Below are 15380 nucleotides of genomic sequence, written 5' to 3'. Positions count from 1 at the left end.
CAGAGTACATGGTCATAAAAACCGGTAGATCAAAATACGCAAATAAATAATTAAATAGACTACACATTTTGTATAACCTTTTCATAATTAATATTCTCGTCACGAGAATCTATTTAACGCTAAACAAGAAAATAATGTACAGCAGATCGACAAAAACATAAATATTAACAGCAGAATTCTTTCAGCTGTCCAGGAAGAAAAACAATTCCGCCTTCCGTACTCGCAAGTACAAAGAATGCCGACAGCGGCACAAGAGCCAACAGCGGCACAAGAGCCGACAGCGGCTCGGCTCGCCTCGCCAGTATTGTTGCGCCCGCGTGTGCGGCACGCTTGATCTCACTCGCCCTTGTGACGGCGTTTCCAGAACGTCCGTTTCACTGAATTCTTTCGGAAAAACTCACTCCCGAGTAATCTCAAGGAGTCCCTTAATACTATCACAGTGGATAACTCAACACTGTCCATCATCACACGCATGTACTAGCCTGAAACTTAAAACAGCGTCTAAGTACATTGGCAATGACTAGTAAAACACATATTCATGGAATCTTAGAGCTAGTTACAAAATCATATTTACATTGCTTAATCTACTGTGACTCAGCTGAAAACTTAAACTAGCAGCTTTGATTTTTAAATTGATTAATATTCAGTAACTCTTAAATCATTTAATCAACATAAATTACTTATTAATTACAACTTCCTTAATGACCTCTAGGTCAGGCAAAAGCATCGCCACATGGCACATCCTTAAATCTTACACTCTATATCTACATACTGTACAAATTACCCTATCTGTGGTACTAATCAATCCTTGGTTGATACAATTTCAGGACTACAATGTTTCGTATACCTAATAGCTTTCCAGAGCTTGGATACTCTAAGCAATAAGCATTTGTGTGAGGTATACCAATGACTTTATATGGTCCATTATAAGCAAACTTAAATTTAGAGATTTCATTGTCTATCTCGCTCGATTTCTCATGAGCTTTTACAAGTACTAAGTCTCCGATCGCAAACTTAGCAAAACGCGCTTTAGCGTCATGACGACGTATGCGAGCATCGGCTTTTAGCTTCATTACTTCTCGCAAACGATCTTTTTTCACACCAATACTAATGTTAATCCGTGGAGGGAATTTGATTATCTCTTCCAATTCACTTTCTACACTTTTTCCAATGCCGAAATTCCTCATGTTACGGCAGTTCAAACTCATTCCTACGTCAATGTCATCCGGCCAGTTAACAATGTGTATAGGCTGGTATTGCCTATGCACACCGTCTCCTGCCTCGTCAAAACTAACTACTATTGTTTTATCTTGGGACGTAATAGCCAATCTAACCCAATAATTACTTCCGTAGTTAAGTCTGGCACGACGACAAACTCTTGTTCAAATCGTGCCCCACATATCTCGAAGTTGACAAAAATCTGTTTTGTGACCGGTTTACTGGCCTTCCCAGTAGCACCGATAATGTTCACTCCTGTTACTGGCATAACTACGATGCCAGGTCTGTCTTTCAGTAACTCAAATATTTTCCCAGATACAGCACTCAATTCTGCACCGGTGTCAATCAACACGTTTAGTTGTAGGTCGTGCATATTAACAGACACTACTATCTATCTACACTTGTCCTCGACTGTTTCTTTATTTTCCCACAGTAAATCCTCGTCTATATCCAGGTCATTCCAGAAAAAACCATCCGGCTTTGATCCTAAATCCGGTTTATCTGGCGGCTTTTTCAGCCTCTGTTCACTTACAGTTTTAATTTCAACACGTTTGTCCTGAGGCTTAGTCTGTAGCTTCGCCTCCAATACCGAAACCTTTTCCTGTAACTCGTCAACTAGTGAGTGTTGCTTTGCTATCAATTCACTAATTGTCACCTTCGTTGATTCCTCTTTAATCAGATTGATCTCATCTGCCAATCTACCTGGAGACATGTGCCCAGTAGTATCTGCAATTACTTCCTCTAGATCTGCGCAACCCACACTGTTATCTTCTGACCGTATAATGTCAGCTCTAACCTCATACACGCTGTAATCTACATGCTTTTCTACCAATCGTGTTCGGCTGTCACTAAAATTTTCGTAATCTTTCTCCTTAATACTCTCGCAATGTTTAAACTGGATGTTCGCGTCGGATGGGTCGGCTACTTCTACCATTACAACTTTCGGTAAAGTCTGCCGGTTAGGACCAGAACTTTCCGTTACTACTTCAACATTCAACTCCTGCGGGACGAAACACGACGCATCTTGCTCGTGCTCCCCATTAACATCAACTATTTCTAGTAAAGTCTGCCGGTTAGGGCCAGAACTTTCTATCACTTCACAATCACTATCTTCCTGCGGGACGAGACGCGGCAAATCCTGCCCGCGCTCCCCATAAACACTTCTCCCGTACAGGCCCCTATAATCTCTTAGTTCGTCGTATAAGCGACCGAACTGCCTTAACCAGACCTCATCCCTCTCTGCATCTCCTCGCTCGATGACGGACGTTTTATCCGACACCTGATCTTCTTTCAACACTTGCGAATCATTCTTAAACTCAATCTCCAGTTCCGCTGTGGGTATTACAGCTGCCACTTTATAATCGATTTCCGGAACACTACTTAAATTGTTCTCACTGACAGTGAATGTATTTTCTACTGCCGTGTATACAGCTGATCTACTACTTGTGGGCGCACTCCTTTCTCCTAACACTGGCACACTCTCCCGCCGTTGATTATTCCATACGGAATTTTCATAACGACGACACCTGGGTTTTCTCCTGTTATTGGGCCGCCAAAATTTCTCCACGCCCGGTCGGCCCCTCACCGGCGCGGCTAATGGTTTCCCTGTCTCGTCCCAGCAGATACGCTCCCCGGATACTGCTGAGGCGGCTGGTCACACCCTCTGGCGTTATTACTATTCTGCGCAGCCCGTATCACGCTAGTATGATACTGGTTTCCGTCATTCCGGTTATTATTTGCATTGTACCGATTGTTATTACGGTCCGAACCATTATTGTTATTGCTGCCATGGTTGCGGTATGCATTATTCCCATGGTTATCGTTGGTGTGGTTGCTGTGGTACCCGTTGTTGTTACCACGGCCTCTACCACTGTCGCGATTATTGCGCCAATTGTCCTCGTCCTCCACTCTTTCCAGGAAATCATTGATTGTCCTGTAATTGCCTCCTACGTAGCGTTTTATATCATCTGGAAGCTTCTTGTAGAGTTCCCAGACTATTTCGGATTCCGTGCGGCGATCACGCAAATATTCCAACTTGCGGATCCAGCCCTCACAAAACTCCTTCATCGAGCCGCGCGAATTCGCATCGAAAGGCCTCGATACGACAAATTCGCGCCAGACACTTTGCTGTTTTTGCTCTGACCAGTATTCAGCCAGAAACAAATTTTTAAACTCGTCAAAAGTCAGGTTCGTAATGTTGAGGTTTAGGCCCCAACGCTTGGCATCACCAGCCAACACATCAATAACCGCATTAATTTTTCTCTCATTAGTCCATGATTTGGGTAAAACTCTTTCACAATTTTTAATGAAGTCCGTCGGGTGTATACCGCCTTTTTTCAAGGGGTCGAACCGCTCCTCTTTCGTCAACAACTCCGAACTATGTGCACAGATTGGCACATAGCTCTGTTTTTCGTCAAGTTTCCTTTCTAATTCCGACACCCTCGTAATCACTTGGCAAGTGGTTGTCGCAAGCGTTTCCACTTCCCTCTTTTTCTCTTCGCAGGTGTTAGCCTGCTTCGTCACTTTGGTATCTACTTCGGATACTAAAGCCTTTAAAGTTTCCACCTTCTGTTGATCCTCTTTTCTCACTAATTGAATTTGTTCCGTCACCTTATTCTCGATGATCGGAGCAACTGCGTCTCCTACACTTTTCTCGATTCTGCTAATTTCGGAATCAAAACGAGTATTTATGCTCGCAATTTCCGCCTGAACGCCTATCATTTCCTGTTTAAGGTTACCGATTTCGGTATTAATCACGACAATATCGTCTTTGATTTTATCAACTTTTGTGTTAACAACTTCAACATTGTTGTTAACAACATTAATAGCTTTGTTCTGATTGTCTAGCATTCGTTCAATTTTTTCAGACTGAGCTACTTGCTTGGCAGCCTGAGCTGCTTGCTTGGCAGCCTGAGCTGCTTGCTTGGCAGCCTGATCTTTAATTTCTGCCGATTGACTCTTGATTTCGTTAATCAAAACATTCAATAAATCAGTTAAATTCCCGGAAACCACCGGTTTTACTTCCGTAGCGGCTTCCTCTTTCATTGTCCCCCCGTATTCGTCATCAAGGGATTCAGATTTGATTTTCACTTCCGATTCCGAAACATTTTCTAAAGTCTGGAATTCCATTTCTGCTCTTTGTTGCGTTTCGGCGGTCGCATCTTTCATGCTAGCCGCCTGCCCCGGAACAATGGGTACCGCTGTGCGCGTTTCCCACTGTTCGACCGATTGTTCCGTATCCAAGTCTACCAAATTTCGGTAATTGTTGCCTTCACTCATTTTAATTATTTTCAATATAAATGCAAAATCTCAACTCTAATTAGGATTCCTCACACGAATATTCTCGCTGACGTATCGACCATTTCGTAACCAGTGCTTTGTTACGAAATTTGCACAATGCAAAATTCGTGTCCAGAACAACCTCAAATTTGAAGATTGTCCTGTCACCAGGTCGCCACGTGTAACCTCCCCCCTCACTTATCGACCTTAATGACAGTGAAAAATTAAACCGCGTGTACCTAATGGAAATTTGGGAAAAGCAATCGTCACCGAAGTTAATCTATCGGTAAAGAGGGAGGAAAGGGTTACATCTAAATGAAAGGAAAAATGCAAATGAAACTGGTGGAAATTAATTTTGAAAACGGGTAAAGTTAATAAAGAAAGTAAATGTGCGGCCGTTACGTTAACAATTAACTAGCGGTAATTAGATATTTGAGATTTGGGGGAAATCACGGTCGCCAGTCCTAAGGACAATTACTATAGTAACTGAAAAAGAAAGGTTATTACACATATAATTAACACTAGAAGCGTGGCAACTGAAGGTTGACACGTGTAGTGTGAAAACTGAAAGTTTGTCAGAAGTAATAAATTTCGCTACACTCTGACTTAATTTAGCAAAAGAATTAATAAAACCGGAAAATCGAAAGTTAATTTAGTGACTGAAGTTAATAGTGAGCTTTCTTTCTGAAGCACATCGAAATCCAGAAAAATACGGTTAGTCTTGGACTACCTCAACAATCATTTCAAAAGCAACTTGACTCTACGCAATTTAGAAACAAGAGATTTAACTTTGAACTTGAATTAAATGATTCTGAACTATTAACAATAGTAAAATTTAGTACGTACCAAGCTGAGCTGCAGTCACAGGTAAGCTAAAATATGCTAACAAAACTCGCACTCTAAATTTGTGCTCGTGTAACCTAAATATTGTAGCCAGCTACTGAACTTTGAAATTAAAGCAGTGAAATCTAATTATATTATTTTAATGCTGGCGTTTGAATTTCAACGACACTCGGGTTCATTTCGGAAAAGGAAGGGACCCTGCTTGGCAATGAAATTGGGACAATGAGCAACAAAGGTTCATGCTAAGTTGCTGTAATTTTTGCGAGGCAAATGGAACAATTTGAAAAGCTGAGGTCTGCCATACAGTTCTGAAACTTTACGTGCTTTTAGTCTTCCTTGTTGGTTGATTGAAGGTTTGAAGCCGTCGATCGAGGAGGTGGCGGCAGTCACTCATTGTCGGCCGTCGCTGTTGCAGAAGCTGGATGTTGGCGCGCCTTCTTCCCGACACGGTCACCAGGCGAAATGGGCTCTTGATGTGCGCCAGCTAATGCTTCCCGTCCGCGACACCATGTCAGAAACTATCATCGCGAGTCGAGCGCAATGACATGCTGCCAAACCCCGAAAGCGCGGCAACTCGCGGGAGCGTCACACAACACCTGCTCCACTCGCTACTCCCGCCAGACTCTCACTGTTCTGCCCGCGCTCCACGCGGCAGAGTTCACACTACCAAAGATCCTACACACTTTGAGTCTTCACACGACCTATCGATGTAATCGTTCGATAGCAGTTTTCCCTAGGCAAGACCCAGCGTAAAAATACAAATAATATTTACGAAACAAACCAATTATACATCGACATGAGTGCATAAATATATATATACAAACAGTAAAACAATTACAATATATAAAGAGACAGAAATGTCATATCTTGAGGTAACAAAACAAGGAAAAAAAATAATAGTACAATAGATGAAAATAGGAGGATATGCATTTCCGGCGTTACAACCTACAGCTCGAAGAACGCATTTTCGTGAGATATTTAAGCATTTGTGATGCATATGTCTCAATTTCACTGTCATAGATGCAAGGTAGAAAGAACAAAGTATCTGTGTAGTGCGTGGGCTACCGGAGGACGATGTTGTTCATAATTCGTCTTACAAGCTGTAACCTCCACCACGCTGCGTATCTAGTTAATGCGAGTATCTGAAGTCTTAATGTGATTATTGATAACTTAAATACTGATAATATTAATGATCTTTTAAAAATAACTTAGTTTCACAAGCAAAACACACGTGAACCTCTTTTTTATCCCTTAGAAAATAACAATTTACCCCTCAGGGGTAATAACCCCCAGATTTGGAGGAACCACTGATTTAGAAGATGCGGCAGATCTGCTACACTAGGCTTGTCAGTCCTCTTCTAGAGTATTTCTGTGCGGTATCGGATCCTTGCCAGGGAGGATTGACAATTCCTTACCTAATCTGCACTTTGGCTTCCTCTGAGTGAAAATATTTTGTCAACTTGCTCCTACAAAGGGAGAAATGACCATTGTAGTAGAATATAATGGCACAAAATCGGCAGATGTAATCGTAATTTCGAGTCAAAGGATTGTTATTGTGTGTTAACCACGGCCGGTTTAAGGCACAAGACGCCACTTGCGGTGCCTAGCTGAAAGGGACTCCAGAGGCGCCACAGCTGTAAGATTTGTATACAGAACGTATCACAATCAATAGCGGCTGTTAGAGGCTCCCATGTGCAAGATTTATAGACAGTGCGTTTCACAATCAGTAGCAAAAACTGGCACGTGTGAAAGTGTACCAGGGAAAAGAAGGGAGGAGGATGGCACCAAATGATAAGTCGCTTTCGTGGAAGTACTGTATGTTCCCGAATCGGCCCTGGTTGTTACTTTTTACAACAGATGACATGGGGAAAGCTCCATAAAACGTTTCCCGGATGTTGCTGTCGTCTATACGCAGACTGTGTTGAAATACAGGAAGACCTGCAGAGAAACAATAATGACTGCAAGGACTTGCAGTTGACCCCGAATGTTAGTAAATGTAATGTACTGCGTATAAAAATTTGGGAAGAGATCCGTTACTGTTAGATTATGCTAGTGGAAACAGTATCAACCGCACAATACCTTATTAGCTCTGTGTGGTTACTTTGAATGACTTGCATGATTTGCTATGACAGGGTCTCCACCTATCAACTGTGATACCCATTTTACTTTCACGTAATGTATTAGGTCTACAACTTTGCTTCCGCCGTTTTACAATAGACGGCATTAGCGGCAACTGGGGTTCAGGTCGTTTGTCATAGGTGTAATACAATAAGCTTAGGCATCTGTAAACATAATGCCATAAAAATATTAGTCTATTTGTGATTGCATCATAAGATTATTCTCGATTAAGTACGTCAACTTACGTACCCATTTCTCACCTTTTGCGGGGAGTCTTAATTTTATGCTTTAACATGAAGAAATCTGCGGCTGTGGCTCTTAAAATGCTGGGTAAGAGCAGTGGTGAGGGAACTATTAGTGTAAGAACGTACAGAGAATGTTTTCAACTCCTTAAGAACGGTGATTCGGACGTCGAAAACCGGCATGGCGGTGGAAGACACAACATTTTCTTAGCTACTGAAAGAGACGGAGGCAGTCACAGGACAGCATTATCGAAAGCAATTGATCCGTTCGAGCCCAGCACTGAAAAACAAACGGCGACAATACAGCGTTGGACGTGTGAAGGTAATTTTGCAGCAGGTCAGTGCTCGACCCATGTCGGCAAATCCCGTCAAAATATACGTGGAGACGTTGAAATGAGAAGTCCTATTCCTCCCGCCGTATTCTCCATACGTTGCTCTCTCTGACTACCACCTTTTTCGATCAGTGGCATACAGTCTGGCTGACCAGCACTTCTGATCATATGAACATGTGCAAACTTGAATCGATTCATGGATCCCCACAAAAGACGCCCAGTTCTTCCACCACGGGATTCGTATGCTATCAGAAAGATGGGAGAATGTAGTGGCCGGCGGTGGGCAATACTATGAATCATAATTTTTTGTAAGTTTTTCACAATAAAGCCCCGAACTTCGAGAAAAAAACGGCGGGAGCAAAGCTGTAGACCTAGTAGAATACTGATTAACTGCAGATATCAAAGCTTTTTATATACTCTAAAAATCCAAAATGGTAGCACCTTTGATCACGTGATCCTGATGTCGCTTTCGGTTACACTTCCTAAATCTAGAAGGGTTGTAGGTGTCGTCCCCCAATCCCAGGCAGTTAAAAAGAAGTTACATAGTGTACGAGGGGGGACCCAAGAGAAACCGGTCTCCGAGGGCGTAGACGTAGTGCAGGGTTCTCACGCCAGATGGTGTTAGTAGAGACCTTCATGAAACAGCTGTGCAGACGGCGTCAGCCGTCAGTGTAGAGCTGAACGTGCGCAAGTGTGGCATTGTGTTTCTCTGACTGTTGGCGGGTTACCTCTGCGAAGTCGTTATGGCAACTTTAAAAGAACAAAGAGTGTGTGTGAAATTTTGTTTCCTGCTTAAAAACTGCAACGGAGACACACCAAATGCTTCAGGAAGCTTTCGAGGAGGACGCTATGAGCCACACACAGGTTTTTGAGTGGTTTGGGCGCTGTAAGCGTGGTGAGATGTGTGTTGAAGACCAAGCTCGTTCTGGACGCCCTTCAACATTGCGAAATGAGGAGAACATTGAAAAGGTCCGCCAAATGATCAACGAGGACCGTCGCCAAACGTTCGACCAAATTTCAGCAGAGACAGGAATCAGTTGGAGCTCGTGCCAGCAGATTTTGAGTGAGGATTTGCACCTGAGACGTGCTGCTGCTAAATTTGTTCCGCGCCTTCTCACACAGGAGCAAAAAACCATCTGCATGAATGTGTGTCAGGACTTGAAAACAGAGAATGCATGTGATCCAAACTTCTTGAGCAAAGTCATTACAGGGGATGAGAGTTGGTGTTACGGGTATGACCCACAAACCAAGCAAGTGTCAAGCCAGTGGAGGACTCCCAACTCTCCCAGACCAAAAAAAGCAAGACAAGTGAGGTCAAATGTGAAGATGATGATCATTATCTTTTTTGATGTTCGTGGAATTTTGCATCGGGAATTCGTACCCCCTGGCCAGACTGTTAACCAGCACTTTTACTTGGATATTTTAAGGTGTCTGCGAGAGGATGTGAGGAGGAAACGCCCGGAACTTTGGCGATCAGGTGACTGGTTTCTGCATCACAACACTCCAGCACACCCGGCCATACGAGTGACCCACTATTTGGCATCTCAGAGGTGGTCTGTCGTTCCCCACGCTCCGTATTCGCCGGACCTAGCCCTGTGCGCCTTTTTCCTATTTCCACGAATGAAGAAAACGCTAAAAGGGGAGCGTTATGACGATGTGGAGGCTGTAAAAACAGCTTCGCAAAGAGCACTGGACAATATCAAACTTGAAGAGTTCCAATCATGCTTCCAACAGTGGGAAAAGAGACTTGACAAGTGCATCGCATGTAATGCAGAGTAATTTGAAGGTGACTGAAGTAATTTTGTAAAAAGGTTCATCAATAATTTTTTTTATGACAACAATCGGGTTTCTTTTGGGTCCCCCCTCGTATTAGTATGTGTCAGAAAACTGTACGGAAAATCAACTTTTTTTAAAATCATTATTTTAAGTAAAAGTTCATCCACTTACATCTTCACTGTCATTCATTTGGAGACAGAAATCTGCAAAGGTCTTCGATATTCTATGGAAAAAACTGCCCGTTAGCATGGAGCAACACATGCTGCACGATAAGCAAAATGCCATTTGACTTTTTCGAAACCCTGTAATTGTCTTCAGCTGCGCCGCAGACGTTTGAAATTTGGCTCAAAGCTCTTAGAAGTTGTCAAGACTGTCGTCCTGTTGCTCATCGTATTCCGAACTGTTGTTTTCGACCGCCAAATACGCGGGAATCAACGCCCCAGGGAAAGGGGTGTTTCATTGACGCTCTTTATGCCATCCCCTGAGGCCTTTTTGTGTCTGTTCTAAGCGGCAGTGTGTCTGAAATCTGTTTCTCGGCCGCCCGTAACAAAACTGCGCGATTTCAACGCTGGGTTTTGTCGTTCTGACCTACACCGCAGAGGCGTTAAAAGAAGGGGTGAAATGTGGGCAACAGGCACTATGACGACCTTCCCATCGTGCGACACGTCCACAGTAGCGCTGGGTAGAATTTTGGAGAAATTTTGGCTGCCGCTGTGACTTCCTTAACACACCCTACACCTCACATGACGTCTGGGCTCTGGCCTTTTTTTTCGCATGTGTCGACACCTTGCAGCGTCTGAAGCGTCGGCGGGCCAGAGGGTGACATCGCAGGGCGCCACGCTTTCGTACCATTGCAGAGGAAGGATTTAGAAACCTCTGAGCCAAATTTCAGTATTATACATCGCAGTGGAAGAAAATTACGGGCTTTAGAGGAAAGTGACCCATTAATTTTGTTGCGCAGTGTATTTGATTCAGTCCCAAGCATGCTATGTCGTTGAAGTGCTCTTAGCGGCTTCTTACAAATACCACAGAAAAAGTATACAGGGTGAAAAGTATTTAAACCGACAAGCTCTGGAGGTAGTGGGGGACATCAAAACAAATATTTTGCCCTATGTCATTTTTTCCTATGAGGAGTATCTAGACCGGTAGAGGAAGATTTCTCTGGCGGCAAATTAATGAAACCAACAAACATTTTTCCATTTTTTTATGACCAAGAGACAACACATTAACACAACCTAATTTCAATTACAGTAGAATTTCAAAAATGCCGCCATTGACACGTAAACAAAGGTTACACCGTCGGATCATGTTCTGTCTGACATGGGCAAAAACCCCAGGAGTATCCTGAATTGTTCCTGCTGCTGCTACTACTATCCGGCCAACCAGATCCTCTTCTGATGCAACAGGAGATGCGTAACAATCGTTTCAAAAGCTACTTGAATCTACACAGTTTAGAAATAAGAGATTTAACTTTGAACTTGAATTAAATGATTCTGGACAATTAACAATAGCAACATTTAGCACGTACCAAGCTGAGCTGCAGTCACAGGTAAGCTAAAATATGCTAACAAAACTCGCACTCTTAATTTGTGCTTGTGTAATCTAAATATTGTAGCCAGCTATGAATACCTTAACTGAACTTTGAAATTAAAGCAGTGAAATGGAATGATATTACTTTAACGCTGGCGTCTGAATTCCAACGACACTCGGGTTCATTTCGGAAAAGGAAGGGACCCTGTTTGGTAATGCAATTGGGACAATGAGCAACAAAGGTTCATGCTAAGTTGCTGTAATTTTGTGATGCAACAATTTTAAAAGCTGAGGTCTGCCATACAGTTCTAAAACTTAACGTGCTTCCAGTCTTCCTTGTTGGTTGATTGAAGGTTTGAAACCGTCGATCGAGGAGGTGGCGACAGTCACTCATTGTCGGCCGTCGCTGTTGCAGAAGCTGGATGTTGGCGCGCCTGCTTCTCGACACGGTCACCAGGCGAAACGGGCTCTTGATGTGCGCCAGCTAAAGCTTCCCGTCCGCGACACCGTGTCAGAAACTATCATAGCAAGTCGAGCGCAATTACATGCTGCCAAACCCCGAAAGGGCGGCAACTCGCGGGAGCGTCACACAACACACCTGCTCCACTGCCCTACCCCAGCCAGACTCAGCTGTGCTCGCGCTCCACGCGGCAGAGTTAACACTACCAAAGATCCTAAACACTTTGGTTCTCCACACGACCTATCGATGTAGTCGTTCGATAGCATAGTTTTCCCTAGGCCAGACCCAGTGTAAAAATACAAATAATATTTACAAAACAAACCAATTATACATCGACATAAATGCATATATATAAAAATAGTAAAACGATTACAATATACAAAGACACCGAAACGTCATATCTTCAGGCAACAAAATAAGGAAAAATATTTATAGTACAATAGATGGAAATAGGAGGATATGCATTTCCGGCGTTACAGTAACACGCACCAACCATATCAGTGTTCTCACTCCAGGTGTATCGCTCCATTAGTAAACAGAGACAATGCACTGCAGCACTGGTGATGCCTACAATTGAACAGCGTAATACGCCCTCTAACAACTGAAGATCGTAATACGGCCTCCACCGGTTTAAATAATCCTCATAGGAAAAAATGAAATTAGGGAAAAATATTTGTTTTGATGTCCCCTGCAACCTCCCAGAGTTTGTCGGTTTAAATACTTTTCACCCTGTATAGTTCCATTAGATAAAAACAAAGTCGTCGGTGTCGTAATTCGGCGACTATAATCGATAAAAATTACTTGGAAATGTCAGAAAATTCACCATGTTGTACTCTACAGCTTGGCAAAAACCGCACCTCATTCTGGATATATTTAGGGTGATCTGTCTGAGCTGCATGACCCTGCGCTTTTTTCCAGTCGCTTGAGATTTTGTGCTGAGCGAGAGATTCGCGATAAATGCAAGCTAGGTGAGGGGCCAATGTCGTAGAGTACTCTCTGTAAAAACACATTGGGATTACATCCGGACTTAGCGACTTAACTGTTTTCATCTTTTTCAGTTGCTTCTCTACATCAGGGATGTCTATTACTGTGTCCTCTATAGGGAGTCTGTGCGACAGTCAAATGACAGTATGCTTCTACGATCCTCCTGTGTGAATGAGTTCTTAAACGCGAAATTTAAAACTTCAGTTTTCCTCTACTGCCACACCAGACTGGTCAACGAGTGAGTGGATAGAAGCCTTCGAGTTGCCTCGCGATTTTATTTTCGGATCTGTTTACCACGATCGTAAACACTACAATGTATGAGCGAAACAATGAAGAAATGCAATGCCTTGGTATGAACGCATGGTGCTAGAGTCGGTCAAACTAGGCTTTGCGGAAACGTTCTGAACATATTGTTCTGTATTTGACAGGTGTGCTATATTTTGTCGCAGTGCCTTGATCCATAAACTTTTTCTCGCGCTATCCTTCATGAACTTATATACTGTCAAAATAAAAGTCTGTGAGCGAAAATGTCAAAACGAGTAGTCTAATTTCAGCTAAAAGTATAATTCTAGCTTACACTGTTACCTGTAAAAAGTAACAGTAGACTTTCCACTTCTGTTTGTGCATCCATAGATAAGAAGAGTATCCATTTTTACACATATTTAGTCGTGTATGTTGATGAATAATACTACAACACACACACACACACACACACACACACACACACACACACACACACACACTACCGATAATATTTTGGTCTCAGACATACGGCGTAGTATATAAGTCACTGGCTTCACGTTTACAGCATTAGGGTATCTCCATAGAGTTAAACCTCCTTGGTTAAACCAATCACTGTGCTGAGGACAGCTCAGAGTTGTGATATGTACCAGAATTCTCGTACGTGTACGAGAATTTCAACGTTTATACGTGTTACGAAGCAAAAGAGGATATCGTACACAAAAATACAAGACTTTCGCCCAACTTTTTACTAAATATACATTATAGTGATTATACACATTTGTTGGGGAAAAAATTAATTCACCTGAAACATTTAATGAAACGTGCATAAGTTGTTACGGATTCATGATTAAGGACAATGCGGTCTTTGTCAATCGACAGTTTCAGGCAGAGAGACCGAGTGCCGAGCTGCTGACCCTGTCTGAGTTTCAGAAATAGAACGGCTGCCTGAATCTCAAAGCGCTAAAATGTCATTTCAAACAATACTCTCATATAAGTGAAAAACAATTAACAGTAAATACCCTACCAACACTCCGGAATCCCTAGTGAAACTATTAAATACAAACAACTGCCACTGTAATGCTAAATTTCAGGCAAATCTTATGAAAACAAAGATCAGAAGCCGACTGTAAACCAACACATTGACGGTAGCACCTCTTGCCTCAGAATGTATTAAAGAGGGTCCAGAAAACAATGGCACACGCGTAACTTTTCATCCAGCACATGAAATGATCCAGAAAATGACTTTGGCTTCTCTGTACAAAACGAAAAAGGAAGAAGAGGAAGGGGACTTCGAATTCGAGTCACAGGTACAAATTATTGATACAATATGTTTATACTAGTTCTCTTGCAAATCAGATTTATTTTTAAGGCAGTATGTGTTGTCTGTAATATACCACAAATACAATACTGTTCAAAACGTACGAGAATTTTGAATAAAATACGAAAATTTTATGAGGTTGGTACGAGAATCGCATGATCTGGATATCACAACCCAGGGACAGCTTTACTTTTCAAAATGTTTCCTTAACCATTATATAGAAATATGTTCAGTATTCTGCAGGCTCTTTTTACAGTATGATTCCAGTTGGGACGAAAGAGATAAGCTTTGATAAACCTCAGGCTTAAAAATCTAAGTTGAAAGGTTTTCTTTGCGACACATTTCTTTTGCTCTGTACAGCAAGCTGTTCTCGCCCGTGATCGGGGACCGCTCACATGCGTGCGGGACACCGTCTTGGTTGTGTGCTGTGACTGGGCACCCGACTGCGGCGAGCTTGTGGGCACGTGAAGTGACCAGCTGGGGCGTGACGTCATGAGGACCTACAGCTGCACTCCAATCCCATCTCGGATATGGCAGTTCGTGAAAACGCTCTAGTTCTAATTTAATCCACATGAAATTAGTCAGAATAAAAATTGAAGACTGTAAAAGTGTAAAGCCGGTAATGGATGAATCGGTTGTGTGGAAGTAGCAACCAGAAGAAATTAACGAGTAACCTTTGCACTACTAGTAATAGATTTATTGTTTATTTATTGCTTTTTTTACTGATTTTTTTTGCGAGACAAGTGTACCTATATCAGGTAGTACCTTGTTTCCTCAGCGATGAGCAGCACTTTTCATTGCAGGGTCATGAAGCAATGACGTTTCTTTGTATTTTATACACTTCATTCAAGATAACAGCTGATCACAATAGTATGTCGACCTGAATATGCACATAATCCCAGCTGCATTCCTGTGTAGTCTGGGGAATGTTTCTGTCTTTACGTCTTGATACCACTGAAGCAAATTCAAACAATTGTAGTACCTGTCCTTTAAAAACGTTGAATTTTGCAAGTCAATTAGTTCTAATTGCATTGTAG

At 42.4% G+C, this 15380-nt stretch overlaps 1 long non-coding RNA gene across 1 annotated transcript; it reads left to right on the top strand.

The window, feature by feature from the left end:
* The first annotated feature begins 14050 nt into the window (after positions 1-14050).
* LOC124546881 lies at positions 14051-14924 on the top strand. Its single transcript, XR_006967687.1, has 2 exons — positions 14051-14332; positions 14704-14924. It is a non-coding gene; the product is annotated as an uncharacterized LOC124546881 (long non-coding RNA).
* The last annotated feature ends 456 nt before the right edge of the window (positions 14925-15380 follow it).

The sequence above is a fragment of the Schistocerca americana genome, chromosome 1, assembly GCF_021461395.2.
Source record: "Schistocerca americana isolate TAMUIC-IGC-003095 chromosome 1, iqSchAmer2.1, whole genome shotgun sequence".
Lineage (NCBI taxonomy): Eukaryota > Metazoa > Arthropoda > Insecta > Orthoptera > Acrididae > Schistocerca > Schistocerca americana.
The sequence above is the reverse complement of the archived record's forward strand: the minus strand, read 5'-3'. Positions and strand labels throughout refer to the sequence as shown.